General features: G+C 37.2%; 1 protein-coding gene across 7 annotated transcripts in view; it reads right to left on the bottom strand.

Moving 5' to 3' along the window:
* SNTG1 (syntrophin gamma 1) overlaps nucleotides 1-18152 on the bottom strand; it is a 121334-nt gene that overhangs the window by 69592 nt on the left and 33590 nt on the right. For 6 of the 7 annotated variants that reach the window (XR_011468242.1, XM_070392300.1, XM_070392302.1 and 3 more), the window contains one exon: nucleotides 9401-9476. The gene's annotated coding sequence lies outside the window, so the exon portion shown is untranslated. Of the gene's footprint in view, nucleotides 1-1898; nucleotides 2010-9400; nucleotides 9477-18152 lie in introns of all 7 variants that reach the window. The other variant, XM_070392301.1, reaches the window with a different exon arrangement.

The raw sequence follows: 18152 nt of genomic DNA, 5'->3' as shown, positions 1-18152 counted from the left end.
CGTCTTTGGTTTTATACAATTTGCAGGTGTTGGGTTTAGGGATAGGTTTTTTTTCTTAGTATTGATTCTGTTTGGTGTTCTCTGAACTTCCTGGATCTGTAGTTTCAGTCTGTCATTAATTTTGGAAAATACTAGCCATTATTACTTTAATATTTCAGCTGTTCCTTCCTATGTTTTTTCTCCTTCTGGTATTCCTGTTATTTTTGTTGTATATCTTGAAATTGTCTCAGAGTTCTGGGATACTCTGTTCTATTTTTTTAATTGATTTTTCAATTTGAGATTTTCTAATGACATATCGTCAAGATTATTGGTTTTTTTCCTTAGCTCTTTTCAGTCTCTTATAAGCCCATCAAAGGCATTATTCAGGTCTGTCATAGTATTCTGTTTTTGATCTCTAGCTTTTAGTTTTGATTCTCTACTGTAATTTCCATGTTTCTGATTATAGTACTCATCTGATATTGCATGATATCCACTCTTTTCCATTATATTCCTCAGCATATCATAGTAATTTTAAACTCACATTCTGATAATTCCAAAATCTCTGCATATCTGATTTGCATTATTTTGCTTGTTCTTTATTGTCAAACATTGTTTTGTTTTTGTCTTTTAGTATGCTTTGTAAATATTTGTTCAAAGCTGGACATGATATATAGGTAAAAAGAAACTTTAGTGTGATTGTTTATGTTTATCTGATGTTTACTGTTTGCTGTAGCTATAGATGTCCAAGGTATCAATTTCCTCTACTTTCTTTATTTTTATTTCCTATCAGTTTGGGGTTTTCTTACAGATTTTTTTCTTAAATACAGTCTGTTTCTGGACATTCTCTCAGCTTGAATCCACTGTTATTTAACTGGAGGAGGTGGGAACATTCCATAATCCTCTGATTTAAGCTGCAGTCTTGTAGTGATCTTGTGCCACTGAGCTGTGACCTTCACAGGTACTTCTCAGCTTTTCTTCTCTTCTTGCACTTAGATGAGATAGGGAAGCATGAGGGGTCTGGAGGTTGGTATCTTCCCTTTCCTATGTTTGTTAGTCTCTAAGTAGTTTTTCTCGAGGGAAGACTTTTGTTAATTAGAAAAAAAAATGTTCTTGGTGTATTTCCAAATAGTTACTTTTCCCCTTGCACTGCAGGAAGTAAATGGGCATTTTTCTCTGTTCATTACTCTGAGAAACTGGTGAGGCTCCTGGAGATAAAACTCATGATTGCTCAGTGGCCTTCTGAAGGTTGAACCCCTAGGGGTATTAAACTCTCAAGCTAGTCTACAATGAACTTCCAATAATTTGTCAATTACAATTTCAATTTTCCTACCATTTTCTGCTTCCGTTTGGGGGGATGGAAGTTTTCTCTGTGACTACAGTTTTCTAAGGGATAAGAAACATTGGCTTACAGTTTTCTTGGCCTTTTCCTTACTGTGAGAAAGGTTGTGGTGACCTCTAAACTCTACATATCAGAACAGAAACCAGAAGTATGAAATCTCACATTTCTGAAATGATGAAGTTGAAGGGGAAAAAAAAGGCCTAGTAAAAAGAGTTAATGTTCCCAAAGCAACATTTATAATGCCTGGCACATAATAAATACAAGAAGTTAACACAGTTATTTCTTTAGTTATGTCGATATGGTAAGAGACATTCAATAGGGAAGAGTACAAACTCAGTCTCTGCTTGGGTTTCAAGTGCATTTCTACCCCTCCTCGGGCCATCACTATGCAGTTATTTAACTGTCCCAGGCCTTCGTTTCCTATTGCAGGATATGTGTGCCTGGCAAATGATAAGGTCAATATGAACACAAACTCTGATGATTAAAATACACGAATTGAATAAATGTCTCTGATATTTATTAGGACAATCATTTATACATCATTCCTTTACTTCAACAAACAAACGTAATGTAGGTTTACCATGTGCATGGAACTCTGCCGAGGCTGGGGGTGCACAGACATCCTCTCATCCGTGCTGAGGAGGCAGACTATAACTCGGGTTCATGTGATAAGTGGTACATAACCAAATTACTGTACAAAGACAAGAAAAAAAATAACCAATTGGTTCAGATAATCAAGGAGAACCTCACAAAGCCTCCACCAACGCCACAAAACGAGTGGCACTGACAAATGAGTGACATCTCTTCAAACGTACAAATGGAGATAGAACACGAATACACAGAACCACTGGGGATAGGATAGCAAGTTGAGAAGAAACCCCTGGATAAATCTCAAGAGCAGAGGGAAACGATATGGTTCCCAATAGGAATGGCACATAGTAATGTGTGCTCATCCCACACAAAAACAGCAGAAACTGTCTTTAAAACAAAAGAATGAACTGAAGTACTATAGGATGATGTCAGTTAATCAGCTGGGAATTGAGGCTATACAATTCTGAATAATAAATGAGAGACGCAAAAAGTTTGTGGGAAATGTAAACCCATAGACTTAGATGAAGTCCGAAAACACAAAACAAACACTAAAATAGTGTAAAGTATGTGTCAGACACATTAGATAAACTTGAGAAATATTCATTCACTTAATCTCTATAGCAACTCTGTGAGATGGGCACTTTTATTATCCCCACTTTGTTGATCGTGAAGCACAGGCACAGAGAGGTTAATCAGTGGTTCTCAACCTGTGGGTCGCGGCCCCTTCACAGGGGTCACCTAAGACCATCGGAAAACACATATATAATTACATATTGTTTTTGTGATTAATCACTATGCTTTAATTATGTTCAATTTGTAACAATGAAATTGGGGGTCATCACCACATGAGGAACTGTATTAAAGGGTCGTGGCATTAGGAAGGTTGAGAACCACTGGTTAGGTCTAAGGTCCCACAGCTACAAAGCGGTGAGGTCAGGATCTGAAGCCAGCAGTCTGACTCTAGAGCTTAACCTGTTTCATGTCTGAAAATATTCCTGGAAGTGTGCAACATTAACCATCATTTGCGATATATCGCAGTGAGATAGCTAAATTAGGCACAGACTCACAAGGAAGGTGAGTTCAGCCATTCTGTAAGTTATGGACTAGGAAAATAGTTGGAAGACTTCCAAAAGCTTTAAAATGTTACGTTTTTACAAAGTTAGCAGTGTCTTTTCAAAAATAGTTTTCCTTTATTTAACTTTCCTTTTTATCGTTTTTGTTCTTATCATTGTTTATTTCTGTCATCTTGAGAGGGTTGTTACCAACACTTTAGTTTATTTTAGGGGCAATATTTTTATATCTGGGGCAACTTCAAGCTGTCAGTTGAAATCAAATAGAATAGATCTTATGTATTTGTGTTAGGCTACACATTGATATACATTTACAACCGGAGCACATAGAAGAAATGGACCTGTTAAAATGATCACATTGGTTCTGAGGAAAAAAGTAATTGTACTTCAGAGGAAAACAGCTGCTCCAACTGTGCTATTCTGTATCTGAGCTCTTTCCTGACAGCACTGTCATCATTTAGCAATAAATGCCTCAAATGCCCTGACATAAAAGGAGCAACTGCACACTTGGTGCAGTTAGAGGATTGCAGATGGCAAGATTTCATTCTTTATGGGTGAGTAACACCATATATATATATATATATATATATATATATATATATCCTCTTCTTCATTCATTCACACATCAATGGACACTTAGATTTCTTCCATATTCTGGCCATTGCAAAAAATGCTGCAATAAACATGAATGCGTATGTCTTTTCAAATTAGATAAATACCCAGAAGTGTAATTGTTGAGTCCTTCTTAGTTTCTTGTTATAGGCTTTGTTTTAAAGTCTATTTTGTCTCATGTAAGTATACGCTGACTTTTTTTGTTTCTTTGTTTCCATTTGCATGAAATATAGTTTCCCTTCCCTTTGATCCGAAGTGGGTCTCTTGAAGGCAGCGTATGTATGGGTCTTGTTTCCTTATCTATTCAGCCACTCTATGTCTTTTGTTTGGGGCATTTAATCCATTTACATTTAAGGTATTTATTGATAGGTATGTAGTTTCTGCCATTTTATTATTCATGTTGTTGATATCTTCTTTATTTTTGTTTTTTATATCTTGTTAAAGAAATCCATTTAAAATTTCTTGAATGTTGATTTGGTGGTGACGAACTACCTTAGCTTTTTCTTGTCTGGGAAGTTCTTTATCTGTCCTTCAATTCTAAATGATAGCTTTGCTGAGTAGTGTAATTTTGGTTACAGGTCCAAGCTTGTCATTACTAAGAAGATATTGTGTCAATCCCTCTGGCCTGTAAAATTCAGCTGACAGCCTTATGGAAGTTCTCTTGTAGGTAACTGCTTTTCTCTTGCTGCTTTTAGGATTCTCTCTTTGCCTTTAACTTTGACATTTAAATTATGATGTGTCTTGGTGTGAGGCTCTTTGAGTTAATCTTGTTTGGAACTCTGTGCTTCCTGAACTTGTATATCTACTTCCTTCACCAGGTTTGGGAAATTTTTGGCATTATTTCTTCAAATAGGGTTTCAATTCCTTGCTCTTTCTCTCCTCCGTCTGGTACCCTTATGATGTAAATGTTAGTATGCTTGAAGTCCCAGAAGTTCTTTAAATTAACTTCATTTTTGGATTATCTTTGCCTTTTTGCTGTTCTAATTGGAGGTTTTCTGCTACTTTATCTTCCAAAATGCTGATTTGTTCCTCTGCTTCATCTATTCTTTAATGTAGTTTTCATTTTAGTTATTCTATTCTTTATTTCTGACTAGTTCTTTTGTATGTTTTTTATCTCCATTTTTATGTTTCCTATCTCTTGATTATAGTTCTCACTGAGACCAACAATTCTTCCCCTAAGTTAACTGACCATCCTTACAACCAGTGTTTTGAAATCTGCATCTGATAGAATGCTTGTCTCCATTTCATTTAGTCTTTTTCTGATGTATTGTTCTGTTGTTTTATTTGAGATATGTTTTTCTGTCTCTTCAGTTTGGCAACCTCCCTGTATGTTTCAATGTATTAGATAGAGCTCCTACATCTCTGGGACTTGGTAGAGTTGCCAAAGCTAGTAGATATCCTGTAGGGTCTAGTAGCACAGCCTCTCTGTTCACCAGAGCCAGACACTCTAGGTACACCCTCCCCTGTGGGCTGTGTATACCCTCCTGTTGTAGTTGAGCCTTGAGTTCTGGTGGTATTTCAATGGGAGGGAATGACCCTCATGCTGATTGGCTAGAAGGACTGGCCATGACTACAATAGAGAAGCTGTTGTGTAAGGTCTGATTCTACTGAACAAGATTCACTGAAGCATGGCTCTTGGGCCTGCTGAATCTGCTCTTTGGGTGTGTTATATGTAGAACTGATGGGAGAGAATCTAGCAGGGTCTGAAGCTGGCCACTGGGTATGTTGATTCTTGAGCCTTTTGAGAGGGTCTCTAGGTGGACCAAGATCAGCCATTGCTTGGGCCCACCCTGGTATTAGGTACAAAGTGATCTACAGATAGTTGCCATTTGTGCTGGGCTAAGCTGCAAACTGTGGCTGGCTGCCACTGGTCTTAGGCTTGGGGCTACTTAGAAAAATGTATCAAGCATACTGAGACATACCCTCCTTATGTGGGGTTTGTGAAAGTTTGAGAATTTTAGAAAAGTCTGCAGCACAAACCAATATGTGATGTTTGTATGGAAAAACCACTGGAAGCATCATGGATTGGGCTCACAAATTGGGTGAGGCGGGGTGAAAAGTGTTAGCTAAGTCCTTGGAGATTCAGATATGGTGCCTGCCTTCTCCTGCAGGCTGGGGGTGGGATGAGAACTCAACAAAGGAACAATTACTTCTGCCTGCAATTCTGTCTAGGAGAAAGTTACCTCCCCCAGCCCTCACCCTGAAGTCCTACAATTCAGGTCCTCTTCTGTATGTTCTTGTGTGCTTTTTGAGCTGCTGCTCCAGAGCAAGCTAGTCTATCAGCAAGTAAGTCTGTGTGTGGTCCCTTTAAGAGGAACTGCCTGGGTGTCCAGCAGCCCTTTATCTCACTCAGCCAAAATCCCCACTGGTTTTCACAGCCAAAAGTTATGCTGACTTCTCTTTCCGGCATTGAAACCCTGAGGTAGGGAGCATGGTGTGGGGCTAACTCCCCTGTCTCCTCACAGGGGCCTCTGCAGCCAAGATATCCCTCAGAATTTTTAAGTTTTGGTGTGGGACCAGCTTGTTCTATGTCTGCATCCCTCCTAACAGTCTCGAGATGGCTTCTCTTGTACATCCTTAGTTATAGTACTCTGTTCAGTAAGATTGCAGGCAGTTCTCAATGATGGTTATTGTGTAGTTTAGCTGTAATTTTGATGTCTATGTTCTGGGAAGGAGGCAAGCAGTTTTTATCTACTCCACACTCTTGACACACTGTTTTACCAATGCAGCCAGTGGCTCTACCATCTCAAACATGCCGGAAAATACTGAGAATTCGATTAACAATTTTGAAGGCAAATGGGCCAACAGAAGCTGCATCCTGTGGATAGGTGCAATGTGTAACACAAAGAGGGGACAGACCATGAAAAGACTCATCAAAGTGCAAGGTCAGATGCCTCAAACATCCTCAAAGCACAGAAAAGCAGCAACAGCATTAAATTTACCTGTTCAATGATCAAGTATTTATATTACAGTGATTTTGTTCTGGCAATAAAAAGATGCCCAGGAAGACAGAGCTGTCCTCTAGCCAAGCATGGAGGTCAGCAAGCACAAAGCAGTGGCAAGCAATCCAGCTAGGACATCTGCTCACACAACAGACCCAGTTTGCTCTTGCTCATGGGAAATTTTCCATTAAAACATGAAGCCAGCCCTAACCGGTTTGGCTCAGTAGATAGAGCGTCGGCCTGCAGACTGAAGGGTCCCAGGTTTGATTCCGGTCAAGGGCATGTACCTTAGTTGCGGGCACATCCCATGTTTCTCTCTCATCAATGTTTCTAACTCTCTGTTCCTCTCCCTTCCTCTCTGTAAAAAATCAATAAAATATATTTAAAAAATATGAAGCCAACCTAGCTTTAAATGTAGTCAAATGTGATCATGAATAAACCATGGGGGAGGCATAAGTAAAATTCTACAGGTCAGGAGAGAGACTATAAAAACCCACTAACAGTGCATGCTAAGGCATATAGTTTCAAAATATTTCTTATTTCAAAGAATCAGAAAATAGTAGGCTATGTGTTTTAAGACTGTTTACTATTCCTCCTCTTCATCTTCTCTCAAAAGAGTATCAATTCAAATTTCTTGCTTCTCCATAAAGTATGTTGAATTCTTTAAAAAGAAAACATGGGAGGAAATTATATATACCTGTATCATTTGTTTGAAATGTTTGAAATGCATCCACATATATTTCAATAAAAAATATTCTTTGTGATTGTAGAAGAAGGTACTTTGAGAATGGCAACAGTCACTCTCGGATGAATTGTCATTACTCTCCTTCCAAATGTATTTCTCTCTTTCTTCATTTATATGTTACCTTTCTTGGAACTCTGTCAGGGTTTACAGTCTAGGATAATTAACACAATGATGAAGGGAACGCATACAGAGCAGCATGCGATACTGGGAAAGTCTAAGTAGGTAATAAATGACCATCTCTTGCAGAGCAATAACGTTGCCACTTATGGCTAGCACAGCATAATCTGGGTAGTTTCCACCTACATAGCTTGCTCTCTGTCTCTGTTTAGTTAATTCCTTCTTATGGGCTTCAAAATGAAAGGCTGAGAAACCAAGGAATCACAGGGTTTCAGGAAACAGAAATATCCATTAAGTTAAAATGGTTGGGGGAATGAGGAATAGATGCAGAGGCAAGGAAAGGCAATGGAAGAGAGAATAGGTCATTCTAGAGCACTCACCCCTGTTTCAATCTTAAAAATAGGTTATTTTCCTCTCTCTATTATCTATCAAGCTTCTCTATGGCATTTTAATGGAAGGAAAGCTATAGCTATATAAAGGTTTCGTTATGAAAAATTATTCTAAAACATTGGCTATAACCCAGTATTTTTTGGTGTATTAGAATGTGTTCTTGCTGCTTCCTAGAAAACTATGCATTAGCATTTTCTGTTTATGCAAATAATGAGAAAACAGTGTTTAATTTAATGATGAGGGGAAATGTACCTGGATTCAGGTGGGTAGGGAATCACAGTTTGTTGAGGAAAGAACAATAAATTTATTAGCAACCCATCACTATCTGGGTGTGATTATGACACATATAACACCATATGGCTTCCATAGCCTAATAATATCTAGTAATAAGAACAAGTGTAGACCTAAGTGTTTGTAATCTTAAGTGTCATCATCTTTGCCATAATCTTTGAGAAGCCAGTCAAGGAAATCCAATCACAAACTTTCTGCAAGGACGCATCGAGTCTTACAATTCTGATTTTTACAACACACAGATAAACATTCTGAAGAATTCTCGTCATTTTTGTATTACATTGAAATATGATTTAATAAAACAATAGGTACATAATACACTTTTAAGTGTTAGCATTCATTTAAACATAATAGATGGTAATGAGTTTTATGATTCTCACTAAAACCACTTTGGAAATCTCTGTTCTGCCAGAAAATAAAAACTGAGAAATACTGCAACAATTTATTAGAAAAGTAGATAAAGTGATTTTAAGCCAAAACTCTGGCAGCCAGGTTCTGGTCTGTAGAGCAGATACAGTTTGAATCCTTCCAAAAGGCACACTCATCTTAGCACCAATGTCACAGACGATGTTCACCTTCTAACTGATTTGACTATACTGACTCATGCTCATTTTCTGCAGTAATATTGAATTTCTTTTATATTTTCACATTTTCATCCTTTGTTCTGAATAAAACAAAAGAGGATGTGATAGTCCCCTAGGCTCTATTGTTGTAAAGCATTTTAAGAAACACTTTGCCACCCTAGCTGGTTTGGCTCGGAGGATAGAGCCTCAGCCTGTGGACTGAAGGGTCCTGGGATCCCCAGTAGGGAGCATACAGGAAGCAGCCAATCAATGATTCTCTCTCATCATTGATGTTTCTCTCTCTCCCTCTCCCTTCCTCTCTGAAATCAATAAAAACGTATTTTTTAAAAAAGAAATACTTTGCCAAGGCCCCCCTTTTCATTATTACCTATCTACCCTTTCTCCAGTAGTTCAGCACTCACTCATGGAACCCTTATCATAAAGTCAGGTTTTGGAAATTGATTAATTTTCATTCCTCTGAGTGATGCTCATTAAAGTACAAAAAATTTAATACAGTTGTTTAAATAAATATGGTAGAAAGATATATCTAAATACAGTCTAAATAATAAACATTGGCATGCATTTGAAATATTGCTACCCTCCCCACACCAGATTTTTTTTTTTGTTTCATATTGTTCTAGAAGAGATAAGGAGGCTTCATAAAGCTTACTATTGAAGAAAATTACTTGCTTATTAAAATGTAGAGAAAGAGGTATTTTTTCATTAATTTACAAAGGCATATTGAAAAATAATGATCTTACTTGAGTGTAGGTAGAGCAGTATTTTTCTTTTATCAGAAGTCACTCCTCTGGCAATCACAACATTCTGGAGAATCGTCTAGATACAGAAAGCAAAAATAAAAAGTCTTGCAAACATTCCAAATAGATGCAATACAATCTATACACTGAAATGCACCCATTTCATCCATAAGGAGACACGCATCCCATTTACACTTATATCGCATACAATTTTACCACATTTCTTGTCAATTTCTAGGAGTAACTCAAAACCTTGTGGATCATCAAGAGGATGAAATAATATAATAAGTATTCCCTAAATGGCTAATGTCATAAAACTAATTTCTGCAGAACACAGCTTGGGAAAATTGGCTTTAAAAAAAAAAGTCCAAAAGGATATTCGATAATTTGCCCAAAATGGTATGTGCCAGTAGTTGCATTCAGGTCTAAAATGCCAATACTTCAGCCTTTAGAATAATGCCAAGTTTAAATTATCAATAATATTTAAAAGCCTGCCTTGTGAGGAATCACCTCGTGTTTGATGCCAAAAAGTGATTACTATTTTTAATGAGACATAGCTATTAACTCAGTTTTATGCTGCGGGAGAGGGGTTGACCTCTATAAATCAAGGTTTGAGCAACAGATTGCTATTTCCACAAGGTTAGAATAATGTTTCTGCCTTTACCACTTAATGTTTAATGATCACAGTTCTATAATCTGTGTTATAAACTCAATGGCAGTCTTGAAACTACTCTAATACTGTAATAAAATAATAACCAAGTGAGAGATCATATTTAAGAGAACAGTGGTTACCCAGTGAATTTCCAGAGGTACACAGCGGGCTGAATAGGAGGGAGGAGCCTGTGTAACTCAACAAAGACTCATTTCTGACTCTGATTCAGATTTATTCAGAGGCCCATCAATATGGCCTTTTAATAAGCTCCCCAGAAAATGTGAACCTTAGCCAAGTTGGGAACCCGAAACTAGACCTCCAGCTTCTGGGCGGTGGTAAACTAATTCAGGAATGGTTCTGAGATTCCTGACCCCTGGTGGACACTCTGTATTATCCCCTTCAGTGACTGTGGACTGAGCTTGTGGCTAGGGTAAAGTCCCTTAAATGACGAAGGTGAAGGGATTTTGCAGCTGTAACCTCCCTAATCAGTTAATGTTGGGTAAGCCAACTTGAGGGCGATTCTCTTGCGTAGTCAGACATGGTCAAGTGGGAGCTCTTACAAAGGGAAGGAGATTCCAACTGAGACAGGTGGTCCTGCTGGATTTGAAGAAGCTGCTTTGTTGGGAGATGGCCACACACATAGGTCCTTTAGAAAGCGCTGCTAGGAGATCAGAGCAACCAGTGGCTGGCATACAACACGAAAATGGGAGAATCAGCTCTACAAACACAAACAACCGGATTCCGCCAATGGCTTAAGTGAACCCAGAGAGAGAACCCGAGCTCCGTAGGAGAACACAGCCTGGCCAGCACTGCGATTGTGGCCTTGGGACCCCTCCATGTGATTAAGGTTGTTTTTAATGGATAAGCTTAAGAATTCAGAATTCATGGGGGAGGGGGGGGGGGTCGGGGGGGAGACTTATGTAATACTTTAAACAATAAAGAATTTAAATTTTTTAAAAAAGGAATTCAGAATTATGTATCAATTAAGTGATGGGGAAAATTAAGGCATTCAGATGGAAGCCAAAGTTAAGAGATTTTGTTACTCCTAGATTTGCCCAGAACAAAATGATCAAAGGAGTTCTGCAAAGTAAAATGAAAGAACGTTAGACAGTAACTTGAAGTTATACAAAAATAAAATTCTCAAGACAGATAAATACATGGGCAATTATAAAAGTTTGTATTATTGCAACTACAGCTTATAATTCCATTTTTTGTTGTTTACACTATTTAAGAGACTAATACATTTTAAAATATTACTTGTTTAAAAGCTGGTATTATTGTAAGTTTGGTCTATAACTCCACATTTTGTTTTTTGCCTAATTTAAGAGGCTAATGCATTTAAAATAATTATTAGTTTATGTCTGGGGCATTATATATGCAAAGATGTAATTCTGTGATATCATAACCAAAAGTAGAAGAGGCAGAGGTATAAAGAAGCAGATTTTTTGTTTGTTACTTAAGTTAAGTTAATATAAATTCAAATTAGCGTGTCATAACTATACAATGTTAAATGTGATCTCCATGCTAATCACAAATAAAACAGCTAGAGAATACACATAAAGGCTATGAAGAAAAACATTTAAATGTTTCGCTACAGAATATAAACTAAACACAAAAGCAGAAAGTAATGTAAGAAATGAGGGACAAAAAAAATCCTACAAGGTATAAATGAGTGGAAAAAAAGTAGAGTTACAATTGTTCTTTTGGAAAATAATACAATAATTAAGAAATAATAATATAAGAATAAACTATAAACCTACTTTTGCCCACCCAAATATAGAAAAGGAACAGAAAATTATGAAAATAAGCCTTTTCATAGTATTTACTTTAAATGCAAGTGGATCGAACTCTTCAATAAAAAGACAGAGATTGGCAGAAAAATTTAAAATGTCTAATTCAGCTCTGTGCTATCTACAAGAGACTAATATAAGATCAAAAGACACAAAGAGCTAGAAAGTAAAGGGGTGAAAAAATTATACTATTATCAGAAAAAAAAATACACTTTAAGTCAAAAAAGTTTACAACAGACAAAGAAGCATTTGTTGCATTCAGTTTTCTATCCCACAGATGAGTGAAGTAATATTGAGTGACTTTTTCTGTCTGACTTATTTTGCTTAGCATAGTATTCTCTTGTCTGACTGCTCTGGCTAGGACTTCCAGCACTATGTTGAATACCGGTCGTGAGAGTGGACATCCTCATCCTGTTCCTCATTGTAGAGGAAAAGCTTGTAGCTTCTCATCATTGAGAATGATATTAGCTGACAGCTGGTCATACAAAGCCTTTATTGCCTTGAATACTTTCCTTCTATACCCATTTCACCAATTGTTTTAATTAAAAATGCATGTTGTATTTTGTCCAATTCTTTTTCTGCATCTATTGATGTGATCATAAGATTTTCATCCTTTATTATTTAAACTAGAGACCTGATGCACGAAATTCATGCAAGGGCTGCTCAGCCCTCGCAGCTGCGGTGGCTACCTTGCCCCATACAGCCCCGGCTTCGTCCAGAAGGTTGTTTGGCTGTCCGGTCTAATTAGCATATTATGCTTTTATTATTATAGATTAGTGTATTACATTGCTCGATTTACATACATTGAACCATCCTTGCGGCTCTAAAACAAACCCCACTGGATGGTGATGCATTATCTTTGTAACGTATTGTTGTATTTGATTTGCTAGTATTTTGTTTATAAATTTAGCACCTGTATAGTTTATGTTTGATACTTAGCATGTCATATAATGGGCACTGAGCACAGCATACAGAGAACTCAGGACACCATAGACTAGGTATTTTGCATGCTGCATGGTGCTGCACCACAGTAGAGTCTGGACACTTAGCACACTATTCAATGGTTACCTAGCATGCCATATGATGGGTATTTTGAGTGCCATACAAAGAACACTTAGCACACCTTAGCATACATTAAAAGCACACTGTATGATGGGTAAGGAGGATACAGTACACCATACAATGGTACCATTCTGGTAGAGCAAACATGAGCTCCACAATAGCAACTTCACACCTCATCTGTCTATCCACAGTACGTGCTAAAGCAAGTAAATTAAAGAGTGGAATCGTTAGTATAATAGTTGTAAATTTAAAAAAAAAACTTTATATTACTAGACACTAATTAAATAAATATTTGAGTGATGACTGTATGACACACTTTCAAAAGTACAGAAATAACCTGGTACCTACTTAAGGAAACAAAAACAAATGAGAATGATACTCAATCAAATGGACCTTCTCCTTCAGTTTGCTTAATGCATTTTTTATAATAATAAGTAGGCCATTTTCAGATTGCTTAAAAATGGAAAAACAAGAGATAATGACACCTATATTTAGAGTTTCACACATAATTGATTCAAACGAGACTTAGATTCTTAGTCAGGATTTAATTTCACAGTTAAGGAAAGAAATTGGTTACTGAGTTCCTGACATTAAAAGTACATATGCTCACTCACTAGTTCACCTACCATGCAAATGAGCACTCTATAGTTCACTTCTTATTCACATGATCTCTCTTAAGAACGCTAAGCCCAAAACAAAATATGACCTTCCAAACAAGCAGTGGACTCTTGTATATTGATAACAGCTATCTGAGCACCTTTCAGGTATGAGTAGATCAGTAGGTAGATAACCAGTTTTTAGTATCATTCATGATATTGAACGCCATGAAAATAAGATAACTTACGTTCACTGCAGACAACTATATACAAGGAAGAATTTGTAATCCAGTTACAAATCTTTTGACAAAAAAAATACTTGAAAAATTCTGTGAAGTAACTTAATTCCATAGGAATAAATTCCATTTTCAGACTTTCTCCAACCTACCACTCCAATTTTAGCAATAACCTTGAACATAAAGGCTCAAATTCTTTAGGAATTGAACAAGTTTTAAAGAATATATAAGCAATATATGTGGAAAAACAAAAAATAGCTAATACAATTCAAAAAGAACAAAATGAGAGAAACTAGTCTACCCAATTGCAAGAATTATTATACACTAATCATGACTACCTGGTGTTGGTGGAGGAATTAATATACAGATCAATGGAACTAAATAGAGAATCCAGAAATAGGCCCATTCAAGTATTGACAACTGATGTTTGACAAGAGGAAAAAAAGCAATTCAATGGAGAAAGTATAGTCCATATAATGAAGTGTTAGAGCAATTGGACATCGATAGGCAAAAGTATGAAACAGTAACTGAACCTTACCCCATATACAAAACAATAATTCAGACTGAATTATAGATTAAAATGTAAAAATATAAATATATGTTTTAAAATAAAACTTAAGAGAAAAAACTAGGGCTTTGAGGGAACTACAACTAGGTAAAGAGTCTTAGACATAAAACCAAAAGCACACACATAAAAGAAAAAAATGTGATAAATTGGGATTCATTAATTTTTAAAAATTTTGTTCTACAAAAGATCATGTTTAAGGATCAACATACAAGCTATAGACATAGAGAACATATTTGCAAGTCACACATTTGTGAAAACACTTGTATTTATAACCATGGGCAAATGACGTGAATTAGTCATTTCACTAAAGAGAATATATAGATAAAATAAGCAGATGAAAATATATTCAACATCTCTAGCGATTAGGAAAGTAAATGGAAATTAAGAGCATGATGAGATATCATGACACATTTAGTTATTGTAATATAGCTAAAATTTAAAAACATAATAATAATTTTAAACATATATGTAAAATTCTGACATGAACTTCAAGAAACTGAATTTCTCAAAAATTGCTGGGAGAATTTAAAATGGTGCAGTCACTATGAAAATATTTTGCCAATTTCTTAAAAATCCTATATAATAAAATCCTAATGTGCAAATTGATTGAACGGAGGAAAGACCGGTGGAACGACTGGTCGCTATGACATGCACTGACCACCAGGGGGCAGACACTCAACACAGGGGGCTGCCCCCAGCACACAGGCCCCAGGCCAGACAAGGTGGGAGCCAGCGGGGGCCCCCTGATTGCCCCACCGGTCTCCCCACAGATCGGCCCTGATTGCCAGCCAGGCCTAGGGACCCTACCCATGCATGAATTTTGTGCACCAGGCCTCTAGTATATAAATAAATAAGTGTGCAACTGCCATATGACCCAGCAATTGCACAGGTGGGCATTTATGCCAGGGAAATGAAACTTTATGCTCACCCAAATATATGTACACAGATGTTCATAATAGTTTTATTTGTAATAGCCAAAAACTAGAAACAACCCAATGCCTCTCAAAAGCTAAATGGTTAGCACACTGTGGTACATCTATACCATGGACTCTTACTCAACAAAAAAATGAATCAACTATTGATAACCATACAAACTGTGATGGATCTCAAGGTCATTGTGCTAAATGTAGAAAGCTAACCTCTAATGTCACATATGGTAGGTTTCCATGCATATAATATCCTTGAAATGACAAAATTATACAGATAGAGAATAGGCTGCTGTTAGAGTTACAGGAAGAGTATAACTACATATATATAAAATTTTTAAATAAATAGAAACTATATATTGTTAGTGATTTATATATTTATATATAAAATTGGTAGAGATGGAATAGTACTGTGTCTTGACTGTGGTGGTGGTAATAGGCGTCTATACATATAATAAAATGACAGAGCTATAAACATACAATGTACCAGTGTCAGTTTTCTACTTTCAATATTGTATCCTATTATGTACAAAATAACCATGAGGAAAAACTGGGTGAAGGGTTAGCTAGATGTCTCTGTACTATCTCTGCAACTTTCAGTAAATGTACATTTATTTCAAAATGAAAAGTTATCAAAAATTATTCATCAATTCAGAGAATTGGTGAATTCAGAGACGAGGATCTAAGGACAAAAATCAAAATTATTCTCCACTCTGAGCACCTGCTATATACAATGTATTGTGTTGCATGGCATTATAGTTTATTTAGGCTGCTGTAACTTTCAGTCTCAATAACTGTGAGAAAATAACTTTCTACTTTTTTAAACCATCCAGTTTCCATACAACCTTGCACCCCCCCGTCCCCAGGCCTACGGCACTATTGTCTATATCCTTGGGTTTTGAATGAAGATGTTAATCACCTTCTTTTGGGATTTCTCAATTTGGACGATTTTTCTATTTGTGTTTTTTGTGTTCCTGTTGAACCATCCTTAAGCTCGCAAGTGTCACTCCTGTGCAACTCTTTGCACTTGTGATGCAGTGGTCTGCAGCACAAGAATGTGGGCACTGGGTTCTCTTCCTTATGAAGGTAATTGGTCGACAGCTACTTCAAATCTTTATTATCTCATTATCCATTCCCTTGAACCAGATTAACTAACTGACTAGCCAGACAAGTGCATTACAATTAAAGCAGGAAAAATTAATTAGGTTATTATGCACATACACATGCCAAGTAGACCAAGAAGATGTAGAATTCAGATAGCAAAGCTTTTCTAGAACGAGAGGCCTAAAACTCTACACATGCTCAAAGACATTTTTTTTCAATATATTTTTGTTGATTTCAGAGAGAAAGGGAGAGGGACAGAGAGATAGAAATATCAGTGATGAGAGAGAATCATTGATTAGTTGCCTCCTGTACTCCCCCCACTATGGATCAAACCCACAACCCGGGCATGTGCCCTTGACCAGAATTGAACCTGGGACCCTTCAGTCCACAGGCCAATGCTCTATCCACTGAGCAAAACCAGCTAGGGCTCAAAGACATTTTTAATCCTACAAATAAAACAAAATTATTATGGCATATATATACTAGAGGCCTGGTGCACAAAAATTTGTGCACTGGGGAAGCGGGGGATGGATTCCCTCAGCCTGGCCTGCCCCCTCTCACAATCCGGGAGCCCTTAGGGGATTTCCTACTGACAGCTTAGGCCCGCTCCCCAGGGAGGTGACCAGGCTGATCAGGGAAAGGTGCCGCCCCCATCACCCCGCTGCTGCTGCCACTGACAGCCGCAGCGGCTGCAAGGCCTGAGCCCCAGGCCTCGCATCCGCCTGGGCTCACGGCTGCCTGAGCCCAAGGCTGCCATGAGCCCTAGGCCTCACAGCCGCTGTGGCTTTGTCCCAATGGATGTCTGGATGGACGTCTGGAAGACATCTGCCCTAATTAGCATATTACAATTTTATTAGTATATATATATATATATATATATATATATATATATATATACTGAAAAAATAATCTCTAACACCTGGACTTGTTAACAATATAATACCACTTTTATACTATATCAGAGGCAGAATGCATGTTTATAAAAAACAGTAGACAAGTGATCAACGAAAGATTTTACAAATAAACATTTGAACTTTTTTTTGCAGTAGGGAACAATTTTAGATAATTTATGCTCTTCTGCAACTCATTTGTATTCTAGTCTAAATATACATCAGCCTAAATGGTTGACAAAATCTGGGCCAGAAACCTAAATACAGAACTCCGGAGAGGACTGCTGGCTGGGTGCAAGCTCATTTATGTAACCACCAGTCTAATATTTTATCAAGGTGGGGAAGAGTATAATTTGCTTCCCTGTAGCCCGTGGGATGCACTCTGTACACCAACATGCAACAGTGAAAGAAAAAAAAATAGCAATGTAACAATTAGGAAGTGTGGTGTGCTTTTTAAGGCCAGGTGAAAGCATAGTTTTAGAGTGGTTCTGATGTTTTTAGGATGCTGATATTCCCACAATTTGTCCCTTTACACAGGCTCCTCCCTGATGGATAGCAAACAAGTTCAATTCTTTCCCGGCTTAAATAAAACATTCACTTTACTATTCTTCTACTTTTAATCATGTTGATTTTTCCATTAATGGCCAAATTTCTTAGACTGCTGCTGAGATAGTTTTCTTACCATCTATTTACAGAAAACATGAATTCAAGATTTTTTTTTCATTGCTGTCAGTCAAATCACATTGATTATGCACTTACCTCCCATTAGAAAAATTCTAAATATTCCCTTAATCTAGAGATCATGGAGTTCCATCTTTTGCTTCTCGCTAGCATGTGTACTACCCCCCTTAACCCTTTACTTCACCAGGAACTACAAGTTGTAAATGGTTTCCAGTGGGAACAAGGGTGACATAGACTCCATTCCTGAACT

This window comes from Myotis yumanensis, unplaced genomic scaffold (assembly GCF_028538775.1).
Source record: "Myotis yumanensis isolate MYYU_CA2020_CCGP unplaced genomic scaffold, mMyoYum1.0.hap1 SCAF_15, whole genome shotgun sequence".
NCBI classification, from domain to species: Eukaryota; Metazoa; Chordata; class Mammalia; order Chiroptera; family Vespertilionidae; genus Myotis; species Myotis yumanensis.
The sequence above is the reverse complement of the archived record's forward strand: the minus strand, read 5'-3'. Positions and strand labels throughout refer to the sequence as shown.